General features: G+C 44.5%; 1 long non-coding RNA gene across 4 annotated transcripts in view; it reads right to left on the bottom strand.

The window, feature by feature from the left end:
• The window catches only part of LOC122457208, a 149,224-nt gene that overhangs the window by 57,479 nt on the left and 64,771 nt on the right, over positions 1-26,974 (bottom strand). For 3 of the 4 annotated variants that reach the window (XR_006276650.1, XR_006276645.1, XR_006276647.1), the window contains exons 6-7: positions 22,712-22,904; positions 19,921-20,071 (exon numbers count right to left, since the gene is read on the bottom strand). The exons of the other annotated variant lie outside the window; for it this stretch is intronic. This is a non-coding gene — a long non-coding RNA (uncharacterized LOC122457208). The remainder of the gene's footprint in view (positions 1-19,920; positions 20,072-22,711; positions 22,905-26,974) is intronic. 4 annotated transcript variants of the gene reach the window in all.

The raw sequence follows: 26,974 nt of genomic DNA, 5'->3' as shown, positions 1-26,974 counted from the left end.
TCCTTAGAAAACAGCAGATGAGCTGGAGCTTACTAAAGTTTACAAAATAAGACAGGAACAAAGTACCCTAAATAATTTTGTGTCATCCGCAAATTACAATACAACATCATTGTGTACAGCATTCATGCTCATTATGTCTCAATATGCTTCAAGGGGCTCAGTAAGGCTGCTCCGGACAATCGTAGAGGAAGAGAGAAATTAATAGACAGAAGCAAGTATGCTTTCAGCTTAGATCTGAAGTGAGATGGGAGAGTCAATGAAGCAGAGAGCTAAATGTATTTACTAGAAGGGGTCAAGAATTCAAATTGAGTTTAGGCTGGGTGGGCCCAAAAGGAATGTTTGTGGAATTTTTTTAATAGCTCATGTAGCTAATGTACCGAATAAACTGCCAAGGGGAGAAATACAAGAAGCCAGTAAAACAATTTTTTTTTTAAAGGAGTGAAGAATGGATGGAGGGAAAGATACTGTGAGGTAAAGCTGATAACTTAAAGGAGACAATTTGAGAATAGACAAACTTTTTTTCCTTGTAAAATTTCCTGTTACCACATTAAAATTACAATATAATTATTTCTTTCTTAAACTAATTAAAAGGCCAGGCCATCCAGGGATCTGTGCCCACAACTTCCACTGACACCCATGGGAGCTCCAGGCATGCTGTGCTTGCAGATCAGGCCTGGTGAATGATCACAGCTAAACAGGAAGAGCTTTACCAGACTTTCAACACTATGCCAAGAGTTACAGGCATTCAACTGGATAAATACATTACAAATGTTTGCATGACATTGCTGGACAATTGATTTACAAGAAGACCAGTTGGGAATATCTGGGATTGTTGGAATACCCATAAATCTGTTGTTTTTGTACTGGATTGGAAGAATGTGGAGTCACTTTGGAGGGTTCTCTGCCCACATCTACTTTTTTCACATTTGTTTTATCCCCTGGGTTAACAGAGGAATCTTGGGTTGTTGAGAGGGTAGCAATATGGCATGCAGTAGCAGGTTTGGTTTTAAAGTTCATTTAATTGTTTTAGGGAGGTGGTTTGGGGCTGTATTTTCCCCTGAATTTTCACACATAACTGCTACTAGTGCAGCACTCAAAGGAATGTCAGGGTTAGATATACTTGTGCCCTGTCCCGCTAGGGATTGAAGGTCTGCTGAGGGGGGTCAAAGGAGACAGCTCTGGTCGCAGCAGCAGAGTTCTGTGTGCTCTGAAAGGACTAAGCAGCAATGGGGCCTGTGCAAGCTGTGCTTGTTTATTCAGTTTGAGCCCCAAGGACACATATTGAAGAATTTTACAAATAGCTGGATCTTCCTTCTGAGATGCCAGAACGATGGGGTATGTCAGTATCAGATTGTGAACTCCATCTTGTTTTGTGAACTCCTTTTTTCTACCACCTTCCATTTTGTGTGCCAGCTACCATTTTGTGGTCTGTGTTAAGAAACCAGCCTGTGTAATATATAAGTATGGGTTAAGGAAGTAATGCAAAAGACGCAGGTCTCAAGCCTGTAAAGACAATAGCTTAGCCAAACTAATTATGGCCCAAGGCCTAAAGATTTGACATAAGTAACTAACCCATAAATGACTCTCTATCACAAGGCATCACAAAATAGAGTGATGTTATAAGTAAGTGTTGCTAACCTGACAGGTAACCACAAGATGCTAGTTTATACCAGCTTTAGGTATTTTAAGTTTGGAACATCAGCATATGTTCAACCACGAGAATATCATACTAACTAATTGATCTATATGCTAATAAGCATGAGGTAAAAGGCCTACTAACCTATTGGAGAAAGGCACCTAAACATTAGTAAAGTAAAGAAATACAAATAAGGAAAAGGGGGCTATAACCTCTACTGAATATGCATTAGGGATAGTGGGAGTAATATCATAAAAGCTGAATCCCAACCTGCATGCCTGCAGAGATGCAAGGATGATGACCACTGGTGATGAGGAGAAGGAGGAGGACTAACAGTTCAGGGTGGTTTTTTTTGCAAGGGATAGTGTGAATATGTGAATACTCAGACGGCAGTTTTGATCATTCTGTATTCTTTCTGTCTACTTTGCTGGGTTGGAGCATTTGTGATTTGCTAACTGTGCTAATAACAGTTTCAGAGTAGCAGCCGTGTTAGTCTGTATCCACAAAAAGAAAAGGAGGACTTGTGGCACCTTAGAGACTAACAAATTTATTAGAGCATAAGCTTTCGTGAGCTACAGCTTGCATCCGATGAAGTGAGCTGTAGCTCATGAAAGCTTATGCTCTAATAAATTTGTTAGTCTCTAAGGTGCCACAAGTCCTCCTTTTCTTTTTGTGCTAATAAAGCTATTGCAAGGACAGAAGGCCTTTCCTAAGTGTGATCGTCTCTTGCACACGCCAGGGTCCTAGTAATAACTCTAATATTTCTGGGTCTGGTCATGTGGCAGACTCTTGCCAAACTACAGAGTGTTAATTGACTTTTCTAAGTGATCATTATAACAAATACACAATCAACAGATCATGCCACACCTGACCTTGACATGCCCAGTGTATTCCAGGCACTGTCCTGCTCCAAAAGGTTGTTGAACACCTCAGAGAAGACTATCAATGAGAGACCCATCAAATTATGAATGACTCAATAACTAGTGCACCTCAGAGAACAATGATTTTCTTCAAACAGGACTCACATGACTGAGGGCTGGAATTTCCTAATCTATGCAAAACAGGGATAGGAACTGTTTAAGAGGGGGTTCTTTCTGTGAAAGGGAGGCCATTCACTGCCACATGGCAGAAGACTAGGCTGGTGAGAGAGAGAGAGAGAGAAGACAAGAGTGTCTGCCTCACCTGGAGGATAGCTAATGTAGCGCCAATTTTTTTTAAAGCTCCAGAGGCAACCCGGGCAATTACAGGCTGGTAAACCTAACTTCACTACCAGGCAAATTGGTTGAAACTATACTAAAGAACTATAGATGAATATGATTAGTTGGGGAAGAATCAACATGATTTTGTAAAGGGAAATCATGTCTCACCAATCTACTAGAATTCTTTGAGGGGGTCAACAAGCATGTAGACAAGGATGATCCAGTGGATATAATGTACTTAGATTTTCAGAAAGCCTTTGACAAGGTCCCTCACCAAAGGCTCTGAAGCACAGTAAGCTGTCATGGGATAAGGGAGAGGTTCTCTCATGGATCAGTAACTGGTTAAAAGATAGGAAACAAAGGGTAGGAATAAATGGCCAGTTTTCAGAATGGACAGTGGTGACCCCCAGGGGTCTTTACTGTGACCAGTACTGTTCAACATATTCATAAAAGATCTGGGAAAAGGGGTAAACAGTGAGGTGGCAAAACTTGCAGATGATACAAAACTACAATATAGTTAAGACCAAAGAAGGCTGCAGAGAGTTACAAAGGGACCTTACAAAACTGGGTGACAGGGCAACAAAATGGCAGATGAAATTCAGTGTTGATAAATGCAAAGTAATGCACACTGGAAAACATAATCCCAACTATACATATAAAATGATGGGGTCTAAATTAGCTGTTACCACTCAGGAAAGAGATCTTGGCGTCATTGTGGGTAGTTCTTTGAAACATTTTGCAGCAGCAGTCAAAAAGATAATAGAATGTTGGGAATCATTAAGAAAGGTATAGATAATAAGACAGAAAATACCATATTACCTCTATATATCACATCTTGAATACTGTGTGCAGATCTGGTTGCCCCATATCCGAAAAGATATATTGAAATTGGAAAAGATACAGAAAGGGGCAACAAAAATGATTATGGGTATGGAACACCTTCCATATGAGGAGAGATTAATAAGACTGGGACTTTTCAGCTTGGAAAAGAGACAGCTAAGGGGGGATATGCTAGAGGTCTATAAAATCATGACTGGTGTGGAGAATGCAAATAAGGAAGTGTTATTTACTCCTCATAAGACAAAAAATAGGGGTCACCAAATAAAATTATTAGGCAACAGGTTTAAAACAAGCAAAAGGAAGTATTTCTTCACACAATGCACAGTCAACCTGTGGAACTCTGTGCCAGAGGATGTTGTGAAGGCCAAGACTATAACAGGGTTCAAAAAAGAACTAGATAAATTCATGGAGGATAGGTCTATCAATGGCTATTAGCCAGGACGGACAGGAATGGTGTCCCTAGCTTCTGTTTGCCAGAATCTGGGAATGGGTGACATGGGATGGATCACTTGATGATTACCTGTTCTGTTCATTCCCTCTGAAGCACCTGGCATTGGCCACTGTCACCTAGCCAGTTACTCCACATGCTGCAGTTGTGCACTTGATGTTTACTTCCTAAGTGTAGTACTTTGCACTTGTCCTTATTGAATTTAATCTTGTTGATTTCAGACCAATTGTCCGATTTGTCAAAGTCATTTTGACTTCTAATCCTATCCTCCAACCTCTCTCAGCTTGGTACCATCCACAGTTTTGATAATCATGCTCTCCAGTCCGTTATCCAAGTCATTCATGAAAATATTGAGTAGGACTGAGCCCTGGAGGCCCCCATTAGGTACATCCTCACAGTTTCACAGCAAACCATTGATAGCTACTCTTTGAGTACAGTCTCTCAACCAGTTGTGCACTCACCATACAGTAATTTCATCTAGACCACATTTTCCTAGTTTGCACATGAGAAAGCAATGGGTAAGAGTAGCTGGGCTTCACTGAATAGAAATGGTCATATTTACCTCATCAAATGCTTTCCCTCAGTCAGGGATACTGATATCATACTTCTCAATGCTTCTTTTATTGCTTCTTCCGACCTATCAGCAACATCTCTGCCTTATCTAGATAGAGCCTTACCCAGTTAGATGCTCATGCATGGCAGTCACTGGGTCATCCATTCCAGTTCATCAGACATGCTCAGCTGAGATGGAGACAGTGAATGAGTATCATGAGCAAACTAAAGACTACTCACCCCATGTCTTCTTACTAACCTGCATAACAGACTCATCTAAATGTTGAACAGGATGGAGGAACAATGGGGTTCTGCAGCACCCCACAGGAGAGAACCTTCATTTCAGATACACAATCACCCATAATTACTACTAGATGATGACAAATCAGAAAATAAATTAACTCAAAGGAAGGAAAGGAATTGTTTAGTGTGGTCCATGATTATATACATTGGAATAAGGGAAGCAAAGGAGGATGTACGTTGAATATTAAACATGTGGAGCAAATAATTAAGCAATCATTTTGCAAACATCTAGAAGATAATAAGGTGATAAGTAACAGTCAGCATGGATTTGTCAAAAACAAATCGTGTCCAACCAAACCAAGCTTTCTTTGACAGAGTAACAAGCCTTGTGGATAGGGGGGAAGCAGTAGATGTGGTATATCTTGATTTTAGTAAAGCTTTTGATACTTTCCCTCATGACCTTCTCATAAATAAATTAGGGAAATGCAACCTAAATGGAGCTACTATAAGGTGGGTGCAAAATTGGTTGGAAAACCATTTCCAGAAAGTAGTTATCAGTGGTTCACAGTCATGCTGAAAGGGCATAATGAGTGGGATCCCGCAGGGATCAGTTCTGGGTCCAGTTCTGCGGGGATATAACAGTTTTCGAGTATGTAAAAGGTTGTTACAAGGAGGAGGAGAAAAATTGTTTTTCTTAACCTCTAAGGATAGGACAAGAAGCAATGGTCCTAAATTGCAGCAAGGGAGGTTTAGGTTGGACATTAGGAAAAACTTCCTCTCAGGGTGGTTAAGCACTGGAATAAATTGCCTAAGGAGGTTGTGGAATCTCCATTGTTGGAGATTTTTAAGTGAAGGTTGGACAAACACCTGTCAGGAATGGTCTAGATAATTAGTCCTGCCACGAGTGCAGGGGACTGGACTAGATGACCTCTCAAGGTCCCTTCCAGTTCTATGATTCTATGATAGAATCATGACTTACCCTTGGTGAATCCATGCTGACTGTTCCTGATCACTTTCCTCTCCTCTAAGTGCTTGAGAATTGATTCCTTGAGGACCTGCTCCATGATTTTTCCAGGGACTGAGGTGAGGCTGTAGTTCTCAGGATCCTGGGAAATACAGGCCAGTCAGCCTCACCTCAGTCCCTGGAAAAATCATGGAGCAGGTCCTCAAGGAATCAATTCTCAAGCACTTAGAGGAAAGGAAAGTGATCAGGAACAGTCAGCATGGATTCACCAAGGGCAAGTCATGCCTGACTAATCTAATTGCCTTCTATGACGAGATAACTGGCTCTGTGGATGAGGGGAAAGCAGTGGGCGTGTTGTTCCTTGACTTTAGCAAAGCTTTTGACATAGTCTCCCACAGTATTCTTGCCGGCAAGTTAAAGAAGTATGGGCTGGATGAATGGACTATAAGGTGGATAGAAAGCTGGCTAGATTGTTGGGCTCAGCGGGTAGCGATCAATGGCTCCATGTATAGTTGGCAGCCGGTATCAAGTGGAGTGCCCCAAGGGTCGGTCCTTGGGCCGGTTTTGTTCAATATCTTCATTAATGATCTGGAGTATGGTGTGGATTGCACCCTCAGCAAGTTTGCAGATGACACTAAACTGGGAGGAGAGGTAGATACACTGGAGCATAGGGATAGGATACAGAGGAACCTAGACAAATTAGAGGATTGGGCCAAAATAAATCTGATGAAGTTCAACAAGGACAAGTGCAGAGTCCTGCACTTAGGATGGAAGAATCCCATGCACTGCTACAGACTGGGGACCGAATGGCTAGGAAGCAGTTCTGCAGAGAAGGACCTAGGGGTTACAGTGGACGAGAAGCTGGATATGGGTCAACAGTGTGCCATTGTTGCCAAGAAGGCCAATGGCATTTTGGGATGTATAAATAGGGGCATTGCCAGCAGATCGAGGGACATGATCGTTTCCCTCTATTCGACATTGGTGAGGCCTCATCTAGAGTACTGTGTCCAGTTCTGGGCCCCACACTACAAGAAGGATGTGGAAAAATTGGAAACCATCCAGTGGAGGGCAACAAAAATGATTAGGGGACTGGAACACATGACGTATGAGGGAACTGGGATTGTTTAGTCTGCGGAAGAGAAGAATGAGGGGGGGATTTGATAGCTGCTTTCAACGACCTGAAAGGGGGTTCCAAAGAGGATGGATCTAGACTGTTCTCAGTGGTAGCAGATGACAAAACAAGGAGTAATGGTCTCAAGTTGCAGTGGGGGAGGTTTAGGTTGGATATTAGGAAAAACTTTCACTAGGAGGGTGGTGAAACACTGGAATGTGTTACCTAGGGAGGTGGTGGAATTTTCTTCCTTAGAAGTTTTTAAGGTCAGGCTTGACAAAGCCCTGGCTCAGATGATTTAGTTGGGGATTGGACTAGATGACCTCCTGAGGTCCCTTCCAACCCTGATATTCTATGATTCTATGATTATGATTCTATGATTTCCCCACAGGGAAGGCTTGCAAGCTTCCTTGCTTATACATATAGAACTAGATTGAAACTCTCTAGAGTAAGAAACAATCTTACATATGCAGGAAGATGCAGAAGATAATTTAAGTGTTTACCATCTCTAACTTCTGTCATCTTCTGATTCTAGAGCAATGGAAGAGTCATTAAGCATGTTGGCAGCAAATGTAAGCAAATCATGTGAAAAAGAATGTAAAATGCGATTGAATATAAAAATAATAGTTTAGACATGCAACTGTTCATTTGTGTGTGCAACCAACATGATTGGCCCTGCATTTGTGGTGATTGCACATGCACACTTGTACACACCTCTGAAAATTTAGCCCTATATCTACAGCCCTAACCTTGTATTTATAGCCTGATTGCATGATACTTTTATGACAACATTAACAATTTGTATACACATACAATGGATATCTATAAAGGATTGTTTTCTATTCTATGTGTAAAATCAGAATATGGTCAATCTTTTTGGTGTGAACAATAAATTCAAACTACTCCTTTCATAGTATTCAAATGCTTTGCCTTGTAGCTGCATTTCAATAAATAAATAAATAAATAAACAACTTGCCATAACTACTATGAGTGTGTGAACAGTGTATGACCAAGTTATTAAATATTCCTTGCTTTTAAATGAAAAACAAAGTATTACTCAATAAAGAGAAAAGGAGTACTTGTGGCACCTTAGAGACTAACAAATTTATTTGAGCATAAGCTTTCGTGAGCTACAGCTCACTTCATCGGATGAGCTTATGCTCAAATAAATTTGTTAGTCTCTAAGGTGCCACAAGTACTCCTTTTCTTTTTGCGAATACAGACTAACACGGCTGCTACTCTGAAATCAATAAAGAGAGTGTTAAATCAAGCGCCTGTTCCCATTTAGCACTAGTTCTGCACTGTACTTGATATTCTGTGACAAGTGATTGTGTGGGGATTTCACTGGATGCAAACGCTGAAAAATCTTGTTTACTCTGCCATTCTTGCTTACTCATCCTAGTGGTGATTTTTCCATTCTCTCCCTTTGTGGACCTTAAAGAACATACGTAATCAGTTTATCTCTCAGGCTTTAAGGGCTCTCCCTGGTTAAACACATACCTCTTGCTGAGTATATAAAAAGTTGCCTTTTGTTATGTCCATTTAATTAAACTTGGATTTATTTGGATTTTAGTGCCATCATTCTCACATCTTTTTCAGAGTTGTTTTGGTTAGGTTTTTTTACATTTTTAATCTATCTGTATATTTTTGTGGTGTTATGACATTTCAGTGCTGTTTATATAAATAAGTTCCACAAAATATATACTAGTAAGATTATACTGCTGAACTTCCTGATTAGGGAAAAAATATAGGGCTGGATCCTGACTCATTTTTACAACTCCAGTACACATAAAAGTGACCATAACTAGACAGCAGAGAATTGCTCACAGGGGAATCACTGACTGATGTGAAGGTGCCATAGGCAGGTCTGTGTCACACCCCTACCCAACATATTGGGTCCATCGAGTGGTCTATGTTGAAGACCAAAGAGACAACTAAGTCTAATAAAATAGTAATAATGGGTGACTTCAACTATTCACATCTAAATGTGTCACATTGGGACAAGTTTTAGGGCCACAATTTCATTACACTTTGTATGATTGCTTCTAAGAACAGACAGGTCTGGAGCACACAAGACAAAAGGGGAAAGGAGAGGCTGTTTTTGACTTTGTGAAGCCAGCAGAAAGGAACATAGATTGCAGCATGTAAAATGTAAAATAGATATTAGTAAGGGATTTGAACGGCAAATAGTGATAGATGTACTTAAATATTTTCTTGCTCTATCAGAAACAGGAAGCTCACGAGAAAACTTTTGAACTATCAAGGAATTAAAGGTGCAGTTGAGGAAGATAAGGACGTTGCAGGGAAATGAACTGAATTCTTTGAACTGAGTCTCATTGTTTGGGAGATACCTACCCTAACCCTAGACTTTTTAGGCAAGAAAGCCAAGGTACTGAGTGGCAAAAGAGCATATGCAGGAACAAGTTGATAAATTAAACAGTAACTGTGTGCCAGGGCCAGATGGTATACTTCAAAGTGTTCTGAAGGAATTTAAGAATGAAGTGTCTGAGCTATTACCCAAAATATTAAATCTTATTAAATTTAGCTAGAAGACTGGAGGGTAGCAAACACCATACCTATCTTTTTAAAACAGCATTAGGGGTAATTCTGAGAATTACCAGTGAGTTTTACTTTAGCACTAAGAAAATTGTTTGAACCAATAGAATGATTAAATGCCTACCAGTGTATACACACGATATGGGATGGACAAACAGTCATGGCTTCTGTAAAGGAAAATCGTGCTTCTCTAATCTGCTATACAGGGGCGACAGGTTTGTATAATTTTTGGTGATGCCCAGAACGGGTCCAAATCCTGCCCCGCACCCACCTGCCTTGTAAACCAATATATATTTTTTAAAATAATGTAAAAATGGACTGGAAACAGTAAGCGTTTAAAAGTTTCCCTATATTGCACAATGTGGGGGGCTGTGGGGGGATGAGGGCTCTGGCTGGGGCCGGAGATGAGGGGTTCATGGTGCAGGAGGGTGCTCAGGGCTGGGGCAGAGGGTTAGGGTGCAGGGGTGAGGGCTCTGGCTGGCAGTGCAGGCTCTGGGGTGAGGCAGAGCCAGGGATGAGGAGTTGGGGTGCAGGCAGGCTGTCCCAGGGCTGGGGCCAGAGAGGAGGACTCCACCCAGCCCTCTCCCCACTGGCAGCACACTCACCCGGCACCATCAGTGCACATGCTCCTAGGGGCCAGGCCCCTCTCAGGTCCAGGAAGCCCACTCACCTCCCCCGTGGTGGGTGCTGGGGCAGGGGGAGGGCTGCCATCATGTGTGCACCTCCTCCCTCCACAGGCCATGGCTGTGCCACCACCTCAGCCTGCCACTGGCACCACTCCCTTTTGTAGCTGGCAGCGGCCTGCGAGTAAGCGTAGCTCAGAGTGGCAGGGCAGCCACTTGCTGCCCAGGGCACAGGCAGGGACGCTCTGGGGGAGGTGTGTGGTTCTGTGTTAAGACCACTGTTTAATACATTTTTTAATCACTTTAAAAAAAGTTGAACAGTGAGGTGGCAAAATTTGCAAATTAGACACATATCCCCGCAAGATTAATCAAGACCAGAGAAGACTGTGAGGCACTTCATAAGTACCTACCAACACTGGTTCAATAGGCAACAATATGGTAGATGAAAACCAGGGCTGACAAATACAATGTAATACATGCTGGAGGGAATAATATGAACTACACATACACAAAGCTGGATTTTGAAGTAATTGTAAACTCAAGAGCAAGAGGCCTGAAAAACAAATCATTCAAGAGTGAGAGAAGGATTTTTTGTTTTTAATACAACACATAATTAACCTGTGGAACCCTCTGCCACAAGATATCATTGAGGTTGATAGCTTTCTAGGATTCATACAAGGATTAGACATTGATATGGATAATCAGAACATCCAGTTAATTAATATTCAAAAACCAGTTGGAAAACACTTCAATCTCTCTGGTTACTCGATTACAGACCTAAAAGTGGCAATATTTCAATAAAAAAAAATTCAAAAACAGACTCCAATGAGAGACTGCTGAATTGGAATTAATTTTCAAACTGGATACAATTAACTTAGGCTTGAATAGAGACTGGGAGTGGATGGGTCATTACATAAAGTAAAACTATTTTCCCATGTTTATCCTCCCCCACCCCCCACTCTTCCTCAGACATTCTTGTCAACTGCTGGAAATGGCTCACCTTGATTATCACTACAAAAAGCTTCCTCTCCCCCCCCCCCGCCACTCTGCTGCTGGTAATAGCTCACCTTAAGTGATCACTCTCTTTACAGTGTGTATGGTAACACCCATTGTTTCATGTTTTCTGTGTATATAAATCTCCCCACTGTATTTTCCACTAAATGCATCCAATGAAGTGAGCTGTAGCTCATGACAGCTTATGCTCAAATAAATTTGTTAGTCTCTAAGGTGCCACAAGTACTCCTTTTCTTTTTGCGAATACAGATTAACACGGCTGCTACTCTGAAACCTAAATAAAAGTTGTTGTTTTTTTTAAAAAAGCGATATAAATCCTGATGCTTCAGGGCACATAACAACTAGTCACTGAAAAGTTTGAAAGAAGCTTCACCTAAGGGAAAATTATTCCAGCACTGTCCACAATGAGGTTTCTTACACCTTTCTTTAAAACATCTGGTTCCAGCCAATGTCAGGATATTAGACAAGGTGGCCGAATGGTCTGTACGGCTGTTCCTATCTTCCCATTATATACCTGTCTGGCTGCAATCCCTCATTCAGTAGTTATCCAAAATAGTTTATGGTTCCACTAAATTCCAAATTATTGAAGATATACGTTTGGATCTATTATCTAAGAATGTTGTTGTAGGATTCTGTATTTCAGTACAGAAATATATTTGGAAAGATTGAGTAGACTTACAACAATAGCATGAAATTTGCTCTCAAGTCAACATTTTAATTTCCTCCTCTGTGTAACATTAAAAAGAAAAAACTAAAAAACCCCCAAAACCAAACTCTCCCCCTCCTTCCCTCCCCCCCGCCCCCCCCCCCCAAAAAACAACCAACCAAACCTATAATTTGGGATGTAAAATTAACTGGCTGAATGACAAAAGGAATCTATTGTACATCATGAACCCAGAATGAAAATAACACATGACCCAAAACAGTCTAAGCAGCTCATGCCAGCTGGTTCTATGGGCAAAAGTGAGAATGTTAATAAACACCAAATGAAAGGAAATTGTGGGATTGTAATTAACATATGTCATTAGTATCTGCCTCTTTGGCCAGACACAGCAGACAGGCTGAACTCATACATACAAATGAGTGTCTGCCTGAACTCTGCAGAGAAGAAAGAGAGATGATTTCATTGTAAGCGTCTGGTGCTGTCAGCAGCTTTAAATCACAGTGGGACTTAGTAACAAAAACAGTAAAGGCCATTGTGTTCTAGAACAATAATACTGTTTTTTCAAACCTCGTTTGATTTAATAAACTTTTCTGCATGTTTGTTTGCCCTCCTCTTGCCATCAAAAATAGTCTCTGTCATTTAAATACATGTCTAAATGACAAATACTGACCAGTAAGAAATATTTTTAATATGATGGCTTTTTCCAGGACCCTGCATCTGCTGCTCTTTTGCAACAGTTTCCAAACCCTTTGCCAGATAGAAAGGTGATGACAGCAGTCTCCTGGGTATCATTATCAATGTGCTTCCTAAGAATGCGATTAACAGCTTCTTGAAAACCTAAAATGGACCATAAGACTGTATAAACCACTCACTAGCAGAAGCCTATTTCTGCTTTATAATGGGCCCTATGAACCCCTTATTCTGCAGTGTGGAGGGGAGCAAAAGCGTGTTGATCATGCAGCAATAGCTATGGGGAGACCACACAAGAGTGGTAAGACAGCTATGCACTATTATTCCCTACCACAACTACCACACTAACACTGTACATACCAAGGGGCATGAAAAAGGGGCCATGGTCTGCCAGAGAGGGGAGGGGCTGGAAACGATCTTACTTGGCTGATTGCTGTGCAAGCTAATGTTTCTGCAAGAAGAGTTAACTCTACTATCATACTCTGTGTCCTACGACATAGGGGTCTCATAAGCATTGCAAGAAGGAGGAGCCAGTGACGGCAATGCAGTTGTGTCAGATATGCTCCCAATGCGGAGGAAAGGAAGGCTACATATAGCATGGAGACACAGCAGTTCCTGACCGTACTGCCCATCGGGTTTGCCTAGTCCACTGATCTCAAGTCTACACATGATTGTCCTGTCTACATCCCTTATCCTTTACTGGCAATCCACAGGTACTGAGGATGCACTGCAGTGGGATGGTGACTGCTCCAGAGCTGTAGGCATTTTAAGGCAAGTCCGCATAGTCCATTTTTACCTGTAGAACTATGTGTTAATTGCTTTATTAAACTAATGCTGCTTTGGCCAAAGAGTTACTGATACCATAGTGGAAGAGGTGAGTGCCAATTTATCTCCTTTTTCTGAAGGAAAGGCTTCAACATTTTGAATAGGAAGGTAAATCCCAGTTTTCTGAAGAGTCTTGGGGGACTCTTCAAAAACCTTCAATGAGCTTTGAATCAGAACCTTATTGAAGTCAATGGGAATCTTTAATTGCTTTCAATGGGATTTGGATGAAACCTAAAGTTAGTGTCTTATGAAAACAAAAGTTGATTTTGATAAAAATTTTAGATGTGGGTCAAGGTACAAATATCAGAAAACATGGAATCAGAGACTGAGGGTTCAGGAAATCTGGGTTTCCCTGGGTTCTTGTCTCACTGGACAACATTGTGAATTTTACCTTGTACAGAAAGATGAGACTATAATTTTCTGATTGTAAACTCCAAATTTTGTGGTCTACATGACAACCAGCAGTAAATTCAATAAACTAGAGTGTGTGATTTTTTTACTGCTACCCTATTCAACCCCTCTATTCAGCGCAGGTCCTTGTAGTTTGCTGAAGCTGAACCAATAATGATTCTGCTCTATTTTTGTTAACAATAATTGTCTTTATACTGCTTTATATTCCTTACCTAAAGCTTTTCTCTCTGTGTCCTAGGGGTTGAAAAATTGATACATGCAGACAAGCATATCATCCTTTTGGCAGAGTTTGAGAACTCCCAGTTAATTCTTAGGGTTCTGTTCTGATTCTAAAGAGCAATGTCAAGAATTGAAGGCATAGCGATTTTATTATATCTCACACAAAAATCTCCATAAATTAGAAAACTAATGATTTTTAAAGCCCAGAATATATTTCCTGAGCCTAAATTTATATATTTCCCTAGCCTAATTTTAAATGATTTTTCCCGTCTTCCTGCATCTTTTAAAAATTATTTACACACGTGATTGTCTCAAGTAATGTCACCACAAAAAAAAACCAGACAAACCCATATACATAGGATTTTAACATTATTGTACTGAATCTGCAGAAATTTCTGTCTGAGGGTTATGATAGGGCAGATTGTATGTAAGAAATTCTGTGGCATGGGGATTTTTTTACTTGTGTTTTGCAGTCTGCCGGGTAATGTAGGGGTCAAGAGCCCAATTGATCTGCTGAATTCTAGTTGAGGTTTGTCATCTAGGGTGACCAGATAGCAAGTGTGAAAAATCAGGACACTTTTTTTTTCAGGGGGAAGGGAAGTAGGATAGTTGCCTTTATAAGATAAAGCCCCTAATATTGGGACGGTCCCGATAATATCGTGATGTTTGGTCACCCCATTAACATCTAATCTTCTACTTCTAAATTTTTTCTAATTCTCCTGCGAGTTGACAATTTAAAACTGTTTTAAATTTAACTGTTTTTATTAACTATGAGACAAACTCTAAAGTCCTTACTTTAGACTTACTTTGACGAAACTTCTGTTGTTGTTAGTGGACATTTTGCCTGAATAAATGTTGCGTAACAGTGCAGTATTTCCATTGATCCTTATTCTCCTCCCATTTTATATTCATCAGTTTTGTACAGATGTAACTCCACTGACTTCTCTGGGTTTACTCCCAATTTACACTAAAGTAAGAATCAGGCCGATATGTCCAAAGTACACATTGATATGCTACGATTGTCTTTCTGACCTCCCCCAATTTGTACATCTACCATTGCCCTCTGCTGGATAAAATTCAAGTGCTTCCATTTGGGAGACGCAAAGAGTTCACAACACTAACTATTCAATAAATAAAGCTTTGGGAGTGCAATTAATGTTCTAGCTGAGACATTGTATCAGTGTGCAACACATCAGCACCTCAATGGGCAACACCTGCTTTAGCTGGATTGTAAGAACATACTTGTCAGAACTACATAAGTGGCACAACCCAAAGGCACACTGCAAGATGATACTAAAAGGACTTTCGTAAAGAGCAGGAATTTATGAAGACTAAAAATGCTGTCAGATTGTCAGGGGAAATAATATCCTGGTAAGATTTTTTTTGATTAATTTGCACCATTTCTTTCAAACAGATTGCAACAGCATGAATTTTTTTGTGATAGATTAGTGAGTCAAGTAGGAAATTACTTTTGGAAGTAGATCAGGCACTTTCAGAGAGAACAGCAATGAAACCTCTTCAACACTGTTTAACACTTACCCAGTGAATAGACTCCAACGGCCTGATTCTGCTCTCAGTTACACCAGCATATGACTCTGCCCCTATAAATCTGAGACAGATTCCCATTGACTGAAATAAGATTCCATGGGCAGAAAAGTCCACTATTTCAGAGCAGGTTGCAGGAGCCCAAAATCAATTAAGTTCAACTAGTATAAAAACTGGTTTAAGTGAGATCAGAACAGGCCCAGTGGCCCTACTGGCAAACAAACAAGCGAACAAACAAAACAAACAAACATTGTCTCTGTATCATTCTCTTTCCTTAAGCTTTCTACAGTCTTTTTTCTTGTTTGTTTTGACACATGAACACCATTTGCACAAGAATACAATTTTTTAGAAGTGCATCAGTCGAAAGCACGAGAAAGAGAAGAAATCAGGTGAAAAGTTGCCTCATTAACCTTGAAATGCTCATATTGATTATTATTTAACACTGATCATACAGTAGTGTCCAGATGGCCTATTGTACTTGGTGAAAGTATAAACATACTAAAAGGCAGGATTCCAACCCCATACAGTTCACAGTCTAAGGCTCTAATCCTGCAAACACAATGTGTTTAACTTTAAACTCATGAGTAATCCCACTGGCTTCAATAGAACCACTCACATGCTTAGAGTTAAACAAACATGTATGTAATTGTTTGAAATGACAAATCACCTCAGGCCCTTCTCCTGCAATCTAATGGCTTGAATACATTGTGATTTTATATGGCTATCCATTTTTTAAGTGCAAATTTACCATGGTAAGCATTGTGCCAGGTAGTGTGCAATATAGTTAGGCTCCTAAGGATGTTTATTTTCCATTTACTTTGACAGATATCTAAGTATATATCAATGCTTATTCAAAGTATTTTTAAAAATTCATCTATTTTAATTTTTGCAGTACCTGAAAATATATTTTTAAATTCCAATGTTAGTGACCGTAGAGAGTTATAAGAGATTCAGAAATAAAACCATAATAATAATATTTCAGAGTACAGCATTAACTAACTGCTGGATATAATTGACAGCAAAAAGTGCAACAGTTTTCCACAAATGCAACATACCACATTTCTAACTCACCCTCTCTGTGTACTTTGATTAATAACATAGTGTTTGATTAATAACATAGTATTTTTATCAGCTTTTGGGTCAAGGGAAAAACAGACAATTCATTATTGACATTTGGGGTCAGACTTTCAGAAATGCTCAGCTCCCATTTAGGCAAGTTAGTAACAGCCAGATTTTCAAGAAGTGTTCAGCACTTGGGAAAATCTGGCCATTTATTTTGGTGCCCAAGTAAGAGCTGAGCTCTCTGGAAAATCTGCCCTTTACTAGTAAACTTCTAATCTTTCAAGTCTATATACACTATATACTTGCTATGAATTTGCACTTGTGTCTTTTAAAGCAAACATTCAGGTGACTAATTTACTGTGTTACATTCATGAACACTGAAAATGAACTGCTGACCCCGTCAAGGGAAAGCCAGGTCACCTGACCTAGGGGGTCATAAGTCTCAGAGATAGAAGGCTTGCTTTAGAAGGATAAATCAAGGAGCTCCCTTTAGAGTGGAAAAGAGTAAATGCCAGTTACGATCAGCCTCATTACCCTGGCAAGGAGAGGGCTAATGAGGGTCTGTGGACCCAGCTGCCCATACCCCACTGCAGCTTTCTCAAATATCAAGAGTGAAGAGGAGAGTGAAAAGAGGAGAACTAGCTCAGTTTGGGGCTGACCAGGCAGGAGAGCAGAGCGCTGCTTCTCCCTTGGTGAAGGATGCCTGGTTTTATCCAAGAATCTGAGACACCGTGCTCCCTGAATGAGCCTCCCATTGGGTGAGATGAAAAGCCCTGAAGAGAAGAGTGGGGTCTTGCCGAAGACTCCTCGGATGACCCTGATTTTGAGTTCACAGTATTCCTTTATTTTTCAACTTTAATACTCTGAAAGAGGTGGGACTCAAGCGTGTGTTAACCGGATGGCTAAAGCACCATTGTACCAGACCCATGACAGCAGACAACATCCCATCGGAAACCCATGACAGGGTGAGTAGTGCCCTGTTGGGCCCCAGGCGGGTACCACATAGGCAGGCCTTCTCCCAGTTTGGTGGAGAATGCAGGCACCGATCTAGGCCCTGCAGAAGGGAGCTGTAGCTCACGAAAGCTTATGCTCTAATAAATGTGTTAGTCTCTAAGGTGCCACAAGTCCTCCTTTTCTTTTTGCGAATACAGACTAACATGGCTGCTACTCTGAAACCTGTCAATATATATATAATCACCTTTAAAGTGCAGGGAAGCTTTCTCCCCAAAAATATGGACTTGGAGATTTAGTTTTGTGTAGTTTTCGGGTGTGCAGGGGAGGTATTGCCCCCACAAACAGAGGTGAGCTGAAAGGGGTGTCACCCGCGGTCATGTGCCACATCCTCCCACATTTCTGTAAGCGCTGAACTGCCCTGCAGGGCTTGCTCTGCTGGGGCTGCCCGGGAGTGGGGTTCTGTCCTTCCCACGGTGCACCTCCTCCCCCAGCACATTTTGGCTTCTGGGGAGCGGAAGGGGCAGGATGGAGCAGCTGTTCTCTTGCACCCCAGTTCGCTGCCTTGGCAGCTGAACTGGACACCATGTCCTGGGTCCTAGAGCCTACCTGTTTTCTGTACCATGGTGAGTGCCCACAGTGGGGCAGGGCAAGAGGGACAGGGTGGGGCTGGGAAAGGCAGGTGGGAGGAAGAGACAGTGGGATTGGGCAGAGGGAAGAGAAGGTGATGGAATGGGGCAAAGAACAGTGGGGAGAGAAAGGGGGGCGGGGATGGGGAAGTGAAGGGGATATGGGAATGGGTGGGGTGGAAGGAGGAACCCAGCATGTGGCATCCCCTCAGCGGCAGCAGCAGCCCCAACAGGGAGGTGGCTGCAGCAGCACCAGAGCAGCAACATCACTGGAGCAGCCCGTGTGTGTGTGTATGTGTGTGTGTGGCTACCAGCAGCAGCTGGGGCTCTCCCATTAAGCTAGCCAGTCCTCCCAAAACCGGCAGCCCAGGTACCACGCCAGGCGGGGGAGAGAGCCAGTGAGCCAAGGGAACTGGCTTCAGCATGCACTTGCGTGTGCGTGCATGTGCATACACGCCCTCTGCCCCTTCCCCCAAATACAGCAGCGAAACTACACCTATGCTGGGAGTATGTTAAAATGGATTGAGGAGCAGGCCGCCCAATGCCCGTAGCAGCGGCAGCAGCAGTTCTTACCACTAGTCACCCAGAAGCAGCAGCTGATTCAGGAACTGCCGGTCTAGTAACAGCAGCTCCTGCACCCTTGAAATCTCCCGCAACAACGAGGTCTTCTTCTGTGGGTCTCACGGATGGAGCTATGCTGACCTAAGCAGGACCAATCTGACTCACACAGATGGGGCCCAAAAACGATGCAGAGGCCCTTCTTGAGACATTTTAATGGGTGGCAGTGGTGGCAGTGCCGTGGCCAGTGGAACAGTGGGCCATCCTGGTGGCCTCATATTTGACTAGGCAGATCAAGCTGCCTATCGTTGCCTGGATCCCATGTTGGGCCATTTAGAGACCTCCAAGGAGACCCTCCCGCAAAACTTCCAGGAACAGAAGAATTCCTTTGGAGGTCAGTCCTAAGGGGTGTCATGGAAACTGCAGGGCCTCAGTTTGCAGTGGCTCAAATCAGAAGCAAAGACAGGGACCCAAATGGCACCAAAAGGTTGCAGGACAAAGAGTGTCCAAGAATCTCTGAGCAATACTCGCCCCTCAAGTGAAAACCTCTTGGCAGTGCGACAGGGTTACACCAAGTGGAAAGATCAGCCAGATGGTTAGGAACAGGTCTTGACTCTGGTCACCAGGGGCAATGCCCTTGCTTTCTGTGAAGGTGCCTAGGACAAGGGTATTGAGGCTTCCCCCTTATAGAGTGTATTATTATACAAGTCTGGATTGCAGAAGACAGGTCACATTGACCATCCCTGTTAGTGTAAATGAATCAGAAGTGGTGGGGCTTGTACACTTGGAATGCGATCAAACCGTGGTGAGGTAATACTTGGTGACATCTGCAAGGCCTCCTGAGAAAAACAAAGTCATACCCCAGCACATGGGTACAGCTCAGCATAGGGGACCACACCCTGTCCCTAGTGGTTGGCCTGGCCCTATCACTTGCTTGCCTAGTTATTGAGAGCTGAGGCTTGGACCATTTTGGGGAACTCTGAAAGAGGTTTTTGAGACCTCCACACAATGCTGGAGACTCAACCCCTATTTCCTCAGAACCAGGGCCTAATAGTTCTGGTCGGGATAGGAGAGACAGAGAGGCCAGGAAAAGGGACTTCTGACTAACCAGCCACTTCCCTAGACATCGATTCTCACACAGAGCCATTGTCAGTCTGATATCAGAAACTGGTATACTTACGAGGTTCTCCAACTTCATAGAGGAGCAATGGGATGACAAAACCTTGAGCCAGGCCTACATACAGGTGGCAGTCATGAATAGGGAAGTAGTAGACCCTCAGAAAGTCAAGGTATTTCCATGGTTTGAAATCCAGAATGAATGGCTGTATTATCTGGAGAGAGACCATCAAATGAGAGAAGTCCAGTCCCAATTCCTGGTGCCCTACCCATACCACCAGGAAATTGTGTCCTCATGTCATGCCCTTTGATGGACATCAGGGCAAAGAAGCAACCTTGGCTCAAATCTTGACCCATTTCTGTTGGCCCAGTGTATATAAGGAGGTCAGTGACTTCTGTGTCTCCTGCCCAGAGTCTCAGCTGGCTGCACCCAGAAGAATGCCAAAGGCCTCATTGGTTCCTGTTCCCATAGTCGGCATCCCATTTGAGAGAATCAGAATGAACTAGTCAGACCACTTGAAAAGACTGCAGCTAGCTACTGGTTCATTCTAATAATTGTAGATTATTCTACAAGGTATCCTGAATGCTAAGACCATTACATTGGAGCTAGTGAAGGTCTTTGCCAGGGTAGGACTGCCCCAGAAGATTTTGACCTAGCAAGGAACCAGGTTATGAGAGAATTGTGTGAACCACTAAAAATTAAGTCTCTCTTAACTTCTGTCTACCCCCCTCCCCCCCGCGATGGATTGGTGAAATGTTTTAATTGGATGTTGAAGAACAGGCTAAAGAAGTTCGTCACTGCAAATCCTTGTCTTTGGAACTAGCTGCTTCACCACCTCCTGGTTGCAGTATGAGAGATGTGCCACTCAACTATGGGCTTTTTCCATCTTGAATTCTTACACAAGAGGCAACCTCAGGGGATTTTTGGACTTAGTGAGGGAGGTGTGTGAGGAACAGGCTCCTTGAGCTGAAAATGTTGTCCACTATATACTTAATCTTTGCTAGAAGCTTGAAGCCCTAGGTTCCTTTGGGTGGGAGAATCTTCTGAATGTTCAGCCAAAAGAGGCTGTACATTCAATATATATCCAAAAGAGGATATACAATAAATGAATATACCTCTGAGTGTTCAAACTTGGTGATCTGGTGCTCCTATTGCTCCCTAACACAGAGACCTTTATTATTTTGTCAAATGCCATACTTGCAAATACCAACATTTAATTGAAATGGAAAAGGATGCAACTCTCACCAAGGAAAACTAATGTAAATGTGATAAATTGGACAAATTCATATTCAAAGCACATTCTTCTTTCTCACCCCCCATCTTTGAAATATAATTCAAAAGTTGCTTTGACCTTTCTGATTGATTTTTACACTTATATACAAACTTGGCAATAGCTTCTTTCTTATACTTCCAAATATTTTGTTGAAAGAGAGAGAAGGTGGGTGAAGTTGGTCCAATAAAAGATATTACCTCACCCACATATCTACCCACTCACCTAATATCCTGGGATCAACATGGCTACAACAACCCTGCAATAAAGTATTATTCCTATCCAAGATCTAGGGACCAGAACGTATTCTCTAATAACAATTATGCAGCACAGAGTAATAAACCTATTGTCTAGTCAAATAAGCAAGTCTGGTAATTTATCTTAGTATTCCTCATAATGTTTTGACTTTTTTTATATCTTCAAATGCAGCAATCTTTTCAACAATACAAACAAAGCTGGGTCCTTCATGTCTGCATTAGTTCTCAATCCATCAGAAGATGCATCATAAGATGCAAATGGATGTAGATTGCACCTCCCAGATTGCCTAGCACAAGAACAGATTCAAAGAGATAAATTCATGAAGAAATGTTGTGAAACAGAATGCTGATCTGTGGGATGGGCAGGTTAAAGTTCTAAGTCACAACGGCTAGGAAAATGTAGCCTGGGTTAGCTAGAATGTTGCAAATCTGTTCTTTAAACACTGTACTCTTGATTGGTTCCCAATAACTATGATGACTTCCCTCTCTGAACTAGCCCTTGATCTTGTGTCTTTTTGGGGGGTTCTCATCCCCAATGCCTTTGTAATATCCAAAATCAATTCCACACCCAGAAAACTATCCAGCACATCCTATGGCTGACACATCACCCATGCTGGGGTGGTTGTGTGGGTGTGTTCTGGGATGCTGAATGCTTCTGAAAATGTTCCACTTTTTCCAAGCACTTCTCTGAGAGTGCGGACTCTATTAGCTCAAGGTAATGAGTGATTTCCATATGCTAATGAACACTGGTAGGTGGAGACACAGAGGGCTGTATGCCCAGATCATTTATATATCCTCTTTCAACCATTCATCCACTACATAAGTGCTCTGACCTGCATTGGCCCCATCCAAGCATTCCTACCCTGACAGTCACCAATGTGGCTTTCTCTTATGCCGTGGCAATAGGCTATTATGATAGTTCTCCTTCTGTGGCCAAGGGATGCAGCGTCCCTTATGCCAGCTGCATGCTTGCTTCCTGTGCTCTTAGAGAGTGCCCGTCAGTGAGCAAATAGCAGGTGGTGTTCACCTCGGCTGCTCATGAATGTTTATAGTTGTAATGCTCTGTGTGAAGTCTGCATTGCTTCATCTTGTGACCCTTTCCCAGAGTAGGCTGCAGACATCTGTGATCTCACATTAGGCCCAGGCAGCCTGTGCAGGTAAATGGTAACTTATATTTTCAGACACAGACTCTGCCCATGATGAGTTCTTAAAAATCCCACCGAAAACCAGTTCAGGTAATTTCCCAACCATGTGTCCATCTCTCTACCTTTGAAAATCCAGGTTTAAGATCATAGCAAATTACTATATATAACTGAGAGAAAATTACCTGCTAGAAGAGATACAAAGTCATGTGAAAGTAACATCTCAATAAGGTTTGACAAATTATTTCAGGTGTCAGTCACCAGCACATAATTCTGAATAAGTCTGGCTGTCCTCCATTAACAGGACGAGGTCCCAGCTTCGTTTCAATAGCACTTTTCTTTGACGGGTTTCGGAGTAGCAGCCGTATTAGTCTGTATCTACAAAAAGATAAGGAGGACTTGTGGCATCTTAGAGGCTAACAAATTTATTTGAGCATAAGCTTTCGTGAGCTACAGCTAACTTCATCGGATGCATTTGCTGGAAAATACAGTGAGGAGATTTATATACACAGAGAACATGAAACAATGGGTGCTACCATACACACTGTAACGAGAGTGATCAGGTAAGGTGAGCTATTACCAGCAGGAAGGGGGTGGGGAGCACGGGGGAAACTTTTGTAGTGATAATCAAGGTGGGCCATTTCAAGCAGTTGACAAGAAAGTGTGAGGAACAGTAGCGGGGGGGGGGGGGGAATAAACATGGGGAAATAGTTTTACTTTGTGTAATGACACATCCACTCCCAGTCTTTATTCAAGCTTGAGTTAATTGTGTCCAGTTTACAAATTAATTCCAATTTAGCAGTCTCTCCTTGGAGCTGTCTCTGAAGTTTTTTTGTTGAAGAATTGCCACTTTTAGGTCTGTAATTGAGTGACCAAAGAGATTGAAGTGTTCTCCAACTGGTTTTTGAATGTCATAATTCTTGACGTCTGATTTGTGTCCATTTATTCTTTTACATAGAGACTGTCCAGTTTGGCCAATGTACATGGCAGAGGGGCATTGCTGGCACATGCTGGCATATATCACATTGGTATATGTGCAGGTGAATGAGCCTCTGATAGTGTGGCTGATGTGATTAGGCCCTATGGTGGTGTCCCCTGAATAGATATGTGGTGTGAAAAAGTTCCTCCTCTATCTTGGTGGGTCTTGCACTTATTGGCGGGTCTTGCACTTATTGGAGGATTTGCTCACCTTGGAGCTTCACGGCAGCCCTCAGTTTGGCCATTTTCATGAACCCACAGTCCATGTCAACTCCTTCTGTGTCTGACCAGGAGTTGGGAGGTTTGGGGGGAACCCAGGCCCACCCTCTGCTTCAGGTTTCAGCCCAGGGCCCTGTAGAATGCAGCTGTCTAGAGTGCCTCCTGGAACAGCTGAGCAACAGCTACAACTCCCTGGGCTACTTCCCCATGGCCTCCTCCCAACACCTTCTTTATCCACACCATAGGACCTTCCTCCTGGTGTCTGATAATGCTTGTACTCCTCAGTCCTCCAGCAGTACACATTCTCACTCTCAGCTCCAAGTGCCTCTTGCTCCCAGCTCCTCACACGCACACCCAAACTGAAGTGAGCTCCATTTTAAACCCAGGTGCCCTGATTCGCCTGCCTTAATTGATTCTAGCAGCTTCTTGATTGGCTGCAGGTATTCTAATCTAATCTAATCTAATCTAATCTAATCTGTCTGTCTTAATTGTCTCCAGAAGGTTCCTGATTGTTCTGGAACCTTCCCTGTTACCTTACCCAGGGAAAAGGGACCTACTTAGCCTGGGGCTAATATATCTGCTTTCAATTACTCTCCTGCATCCCTCTGGCCTGGAGGAAGAAGGAGGGAGAGGGCTGCTGCTGCTAGGCCCTCGGCTCCCCTGGTTGCGACTGCTACTCCAGCTGCTCCTCTGGCTGGACCAGACACCACCCCTCCCCCCGTTCTCTGCTACCTGGTTGCTGGCCGGCTGCTGAACCACACCCCCCCTGGGTGCTGCTACTGTTCCAACTGCAGCCCTTTGGGGGGGGCCTGCTGGCCCACTCCCCAGAAGGGGGCAGTGAGGGACCCCAGCCTTTGCTGCCGTGAACACCACCACCACCTGAGAGGGGTCCTTTCTGCCTGTCTAGACCACCACCTGGAGTTCCTGGAGCTGCTGCTGCTGCGGAATCTGATGCCTGGAGCTGCTGAAGCCCCGAGGAGGAGAAGAAGAGGACCATCTACCAGTGGGGCAGCACCTAGAGACTTTGCAGACCATCGTGGAGGGAGACTTAAGACTGAGTAATTTTCAAACTGTGCTCTTGTGGTGGGGGTCTTGAGTGTGTTTCTAGGGACACAGGGGGTATGGCGTGGAGCTGCCCCCTGATCCATCTGTGTCCCCCCCAACTCCCCCAACAGTAGCACCACCGCTGCCCCCTCCACCATCCCCACTGGCTGCGTACCATCTGCCTCAGCTCCTGCCTCTGGGACTCCGCTGCTTGCTTGGCCTGCCGCACCCTTTCACCACCTTTTGGGCCTGAAGCAGCAGCCAGCCCAAACTGACTCTTTGCAAGCACACGTGGGTGCATGTGCCCCCCCCATCCCCCTGGACTGGACCCCTTTAGTGAGCCCCAGCTTTGTCCCCCATTACCTGCCCCATTTTGCCCCTTGCATCCTTTTTGCCCTCCCCTTTACCCCAGCATCTCGCTGGCTTCAGTTTGGTTTTGCCTGCCCCGCCCTTTTCCCTCTGCAGCTTTTGTTTGTTTGCCTTGCCCTGGCCTCTGAAGCTAGCTCCTCGGTTCCCTGTCCTGCCTCCGGCCTGTTTCTCCCCCCTTCCCACGTGGTACCCCTTCCCTGATTGGCCCCTTACCCAGTGTGCCCATGCCCCCGCCCATGCACTTGTGCTCTTCCCCTGTTTGAGTTTGCCCCTCTTTCACTGCACCCCCCTTAACGTTCTTGTGACCTCCCTCCCCAGTGCAGCTAGAGGAGCCGGATTCCTATCCTGAGTCAGTGACTGTCCCCTACGAGCCTTTGATACCCCCCTGTCCAGCCCCCCACTTTTTGGCACCCTCCTCCCCTGCCTGCAGCCTAGCGGGGAGTAGTGGTCGACCTGCCTCCCCTTTCCCCTCCTCTCTCTGGTGTTTACCCCTCCCTCCCTGCTTCTTATGGCAGGGGACACGATGCATGAGGCCCCTCCAGCAGCCCGAGACACCCTTCCCCTGCCTGCCCCTCCGTCACCCCCCCAAGCCTCTACCTCACCTGCCGCTGCCAAACCACCTGCCACTACCCCCGCCGGGGCGCTGGCAGCGGCAGGCACCGGGGTGACCTCCGCTGCTGCCATGTCTCTCGCCCCCTCGGATTCCGGGGAAGCCCCCCCAGCCGGCGGGAAGGGCCAGGGGAAGGGCCCCACCAAAAAGACCAGGCCCTCCATGGCAGGCACTGCCCCCACTGCCGCGGCCCCGCCACCGGCTGCGGCGTCCCTCCCCGCTGCTTCCTCCACCAGCTCTGCGGGTGTCCCTCCCTCAGCCCCCAGGGCGTATGCCCAGGTGGCAGTGGCTCCCCCCACCTGCCGCTACGTCCTCTTTCCCACCCACCGCCTCCACTACCATCTATAGCGGCCGGGGCCCCTTTCCCACCATGACCAGGAAGCACAGTGTCCATTGCCTCCTGGTGCCCGCCTTGCCCCACGTGGAGATGTACATGAGGGTGGTGGGGCCCATGGCCATTGTGGCGGCCTCCAAAATGTACAGGAAGGTCGTCTTCTTTTGGGCATCGGAGGCCGCTGCCCAGGAGGCGGTGGAGAAGGGCCTGGCAGTGGGGGGCATGTTCGTTCCCCTGGAGCCGCTGGACAACCTGGGCGTCCGCCTCATGCTAACCTCAGTCCCTCCCTTCCTTCCCAATGCTGCCCTATTACCCGCCCTTTCAAACCTGGGGAAGCCCATTTCCGTCCTGAGCCCTCTCTCACTGGGCTGCAAGGACCCCACCCTCCGTCACGTCCTCTTGTTCCGCCGGCAAGTGCAGCTTCAACTGCCGCCGGCGGCACATGACGGAGAGGCGCTTGAGGGGTCCTTTTTGGTCCCCTACCAGGGGGCCCATTACCGGGTGCACTACTCCATTACCGGGAGGCCCAGTGCTACCTCTGCCAGGTGATGGGGCACGTCCGGAAGGACTGCCCCTTGGCCCAGCAAGGAGGGGCATCCGGGATCCCCCGAGCCCCGGCGGGGCGCCAGCCTCGTCATCGCCAGTGCCCCAGGTTGCCCGGCACCCGGAGCCGCCCCTCCTCCCACTCAGTCCACCACTGCTCCCGCTCGGGCCCAAGGGGCACCCCCCCCAGCATGCCCAGACGAGCGGGAGGGCCCCGCCTCTGCTGTCTGCAGTTTGGCAGGGCATCTAGAGGAGGGTATGGCAGGGATACCACCGAGCGTGGAAGAGGGCCCACCCCAGGGGGATTTTTCCCTCCCTCATGCTGCTCCACCGCTGCCTCCCACAGTCCCT

This window comes from Dermochelys coriacea, chromosome 1 (assembly GCF_009764565.3).
Source record: "Dermochelys coriacea isolate rDerCor1 chromosome 1, rDerCor1.pri.v4, whole genome shotgun sequence".
Classification (NCBI taxonomy): Eukaryota; Metazoa; Chordata; order Testudines; family Dermochelyidae; genus Dermochelys; species Dermochelys coriacea.
This window is presented reverse-complemented; position numbering and strand designations above follow the sequence as displayed.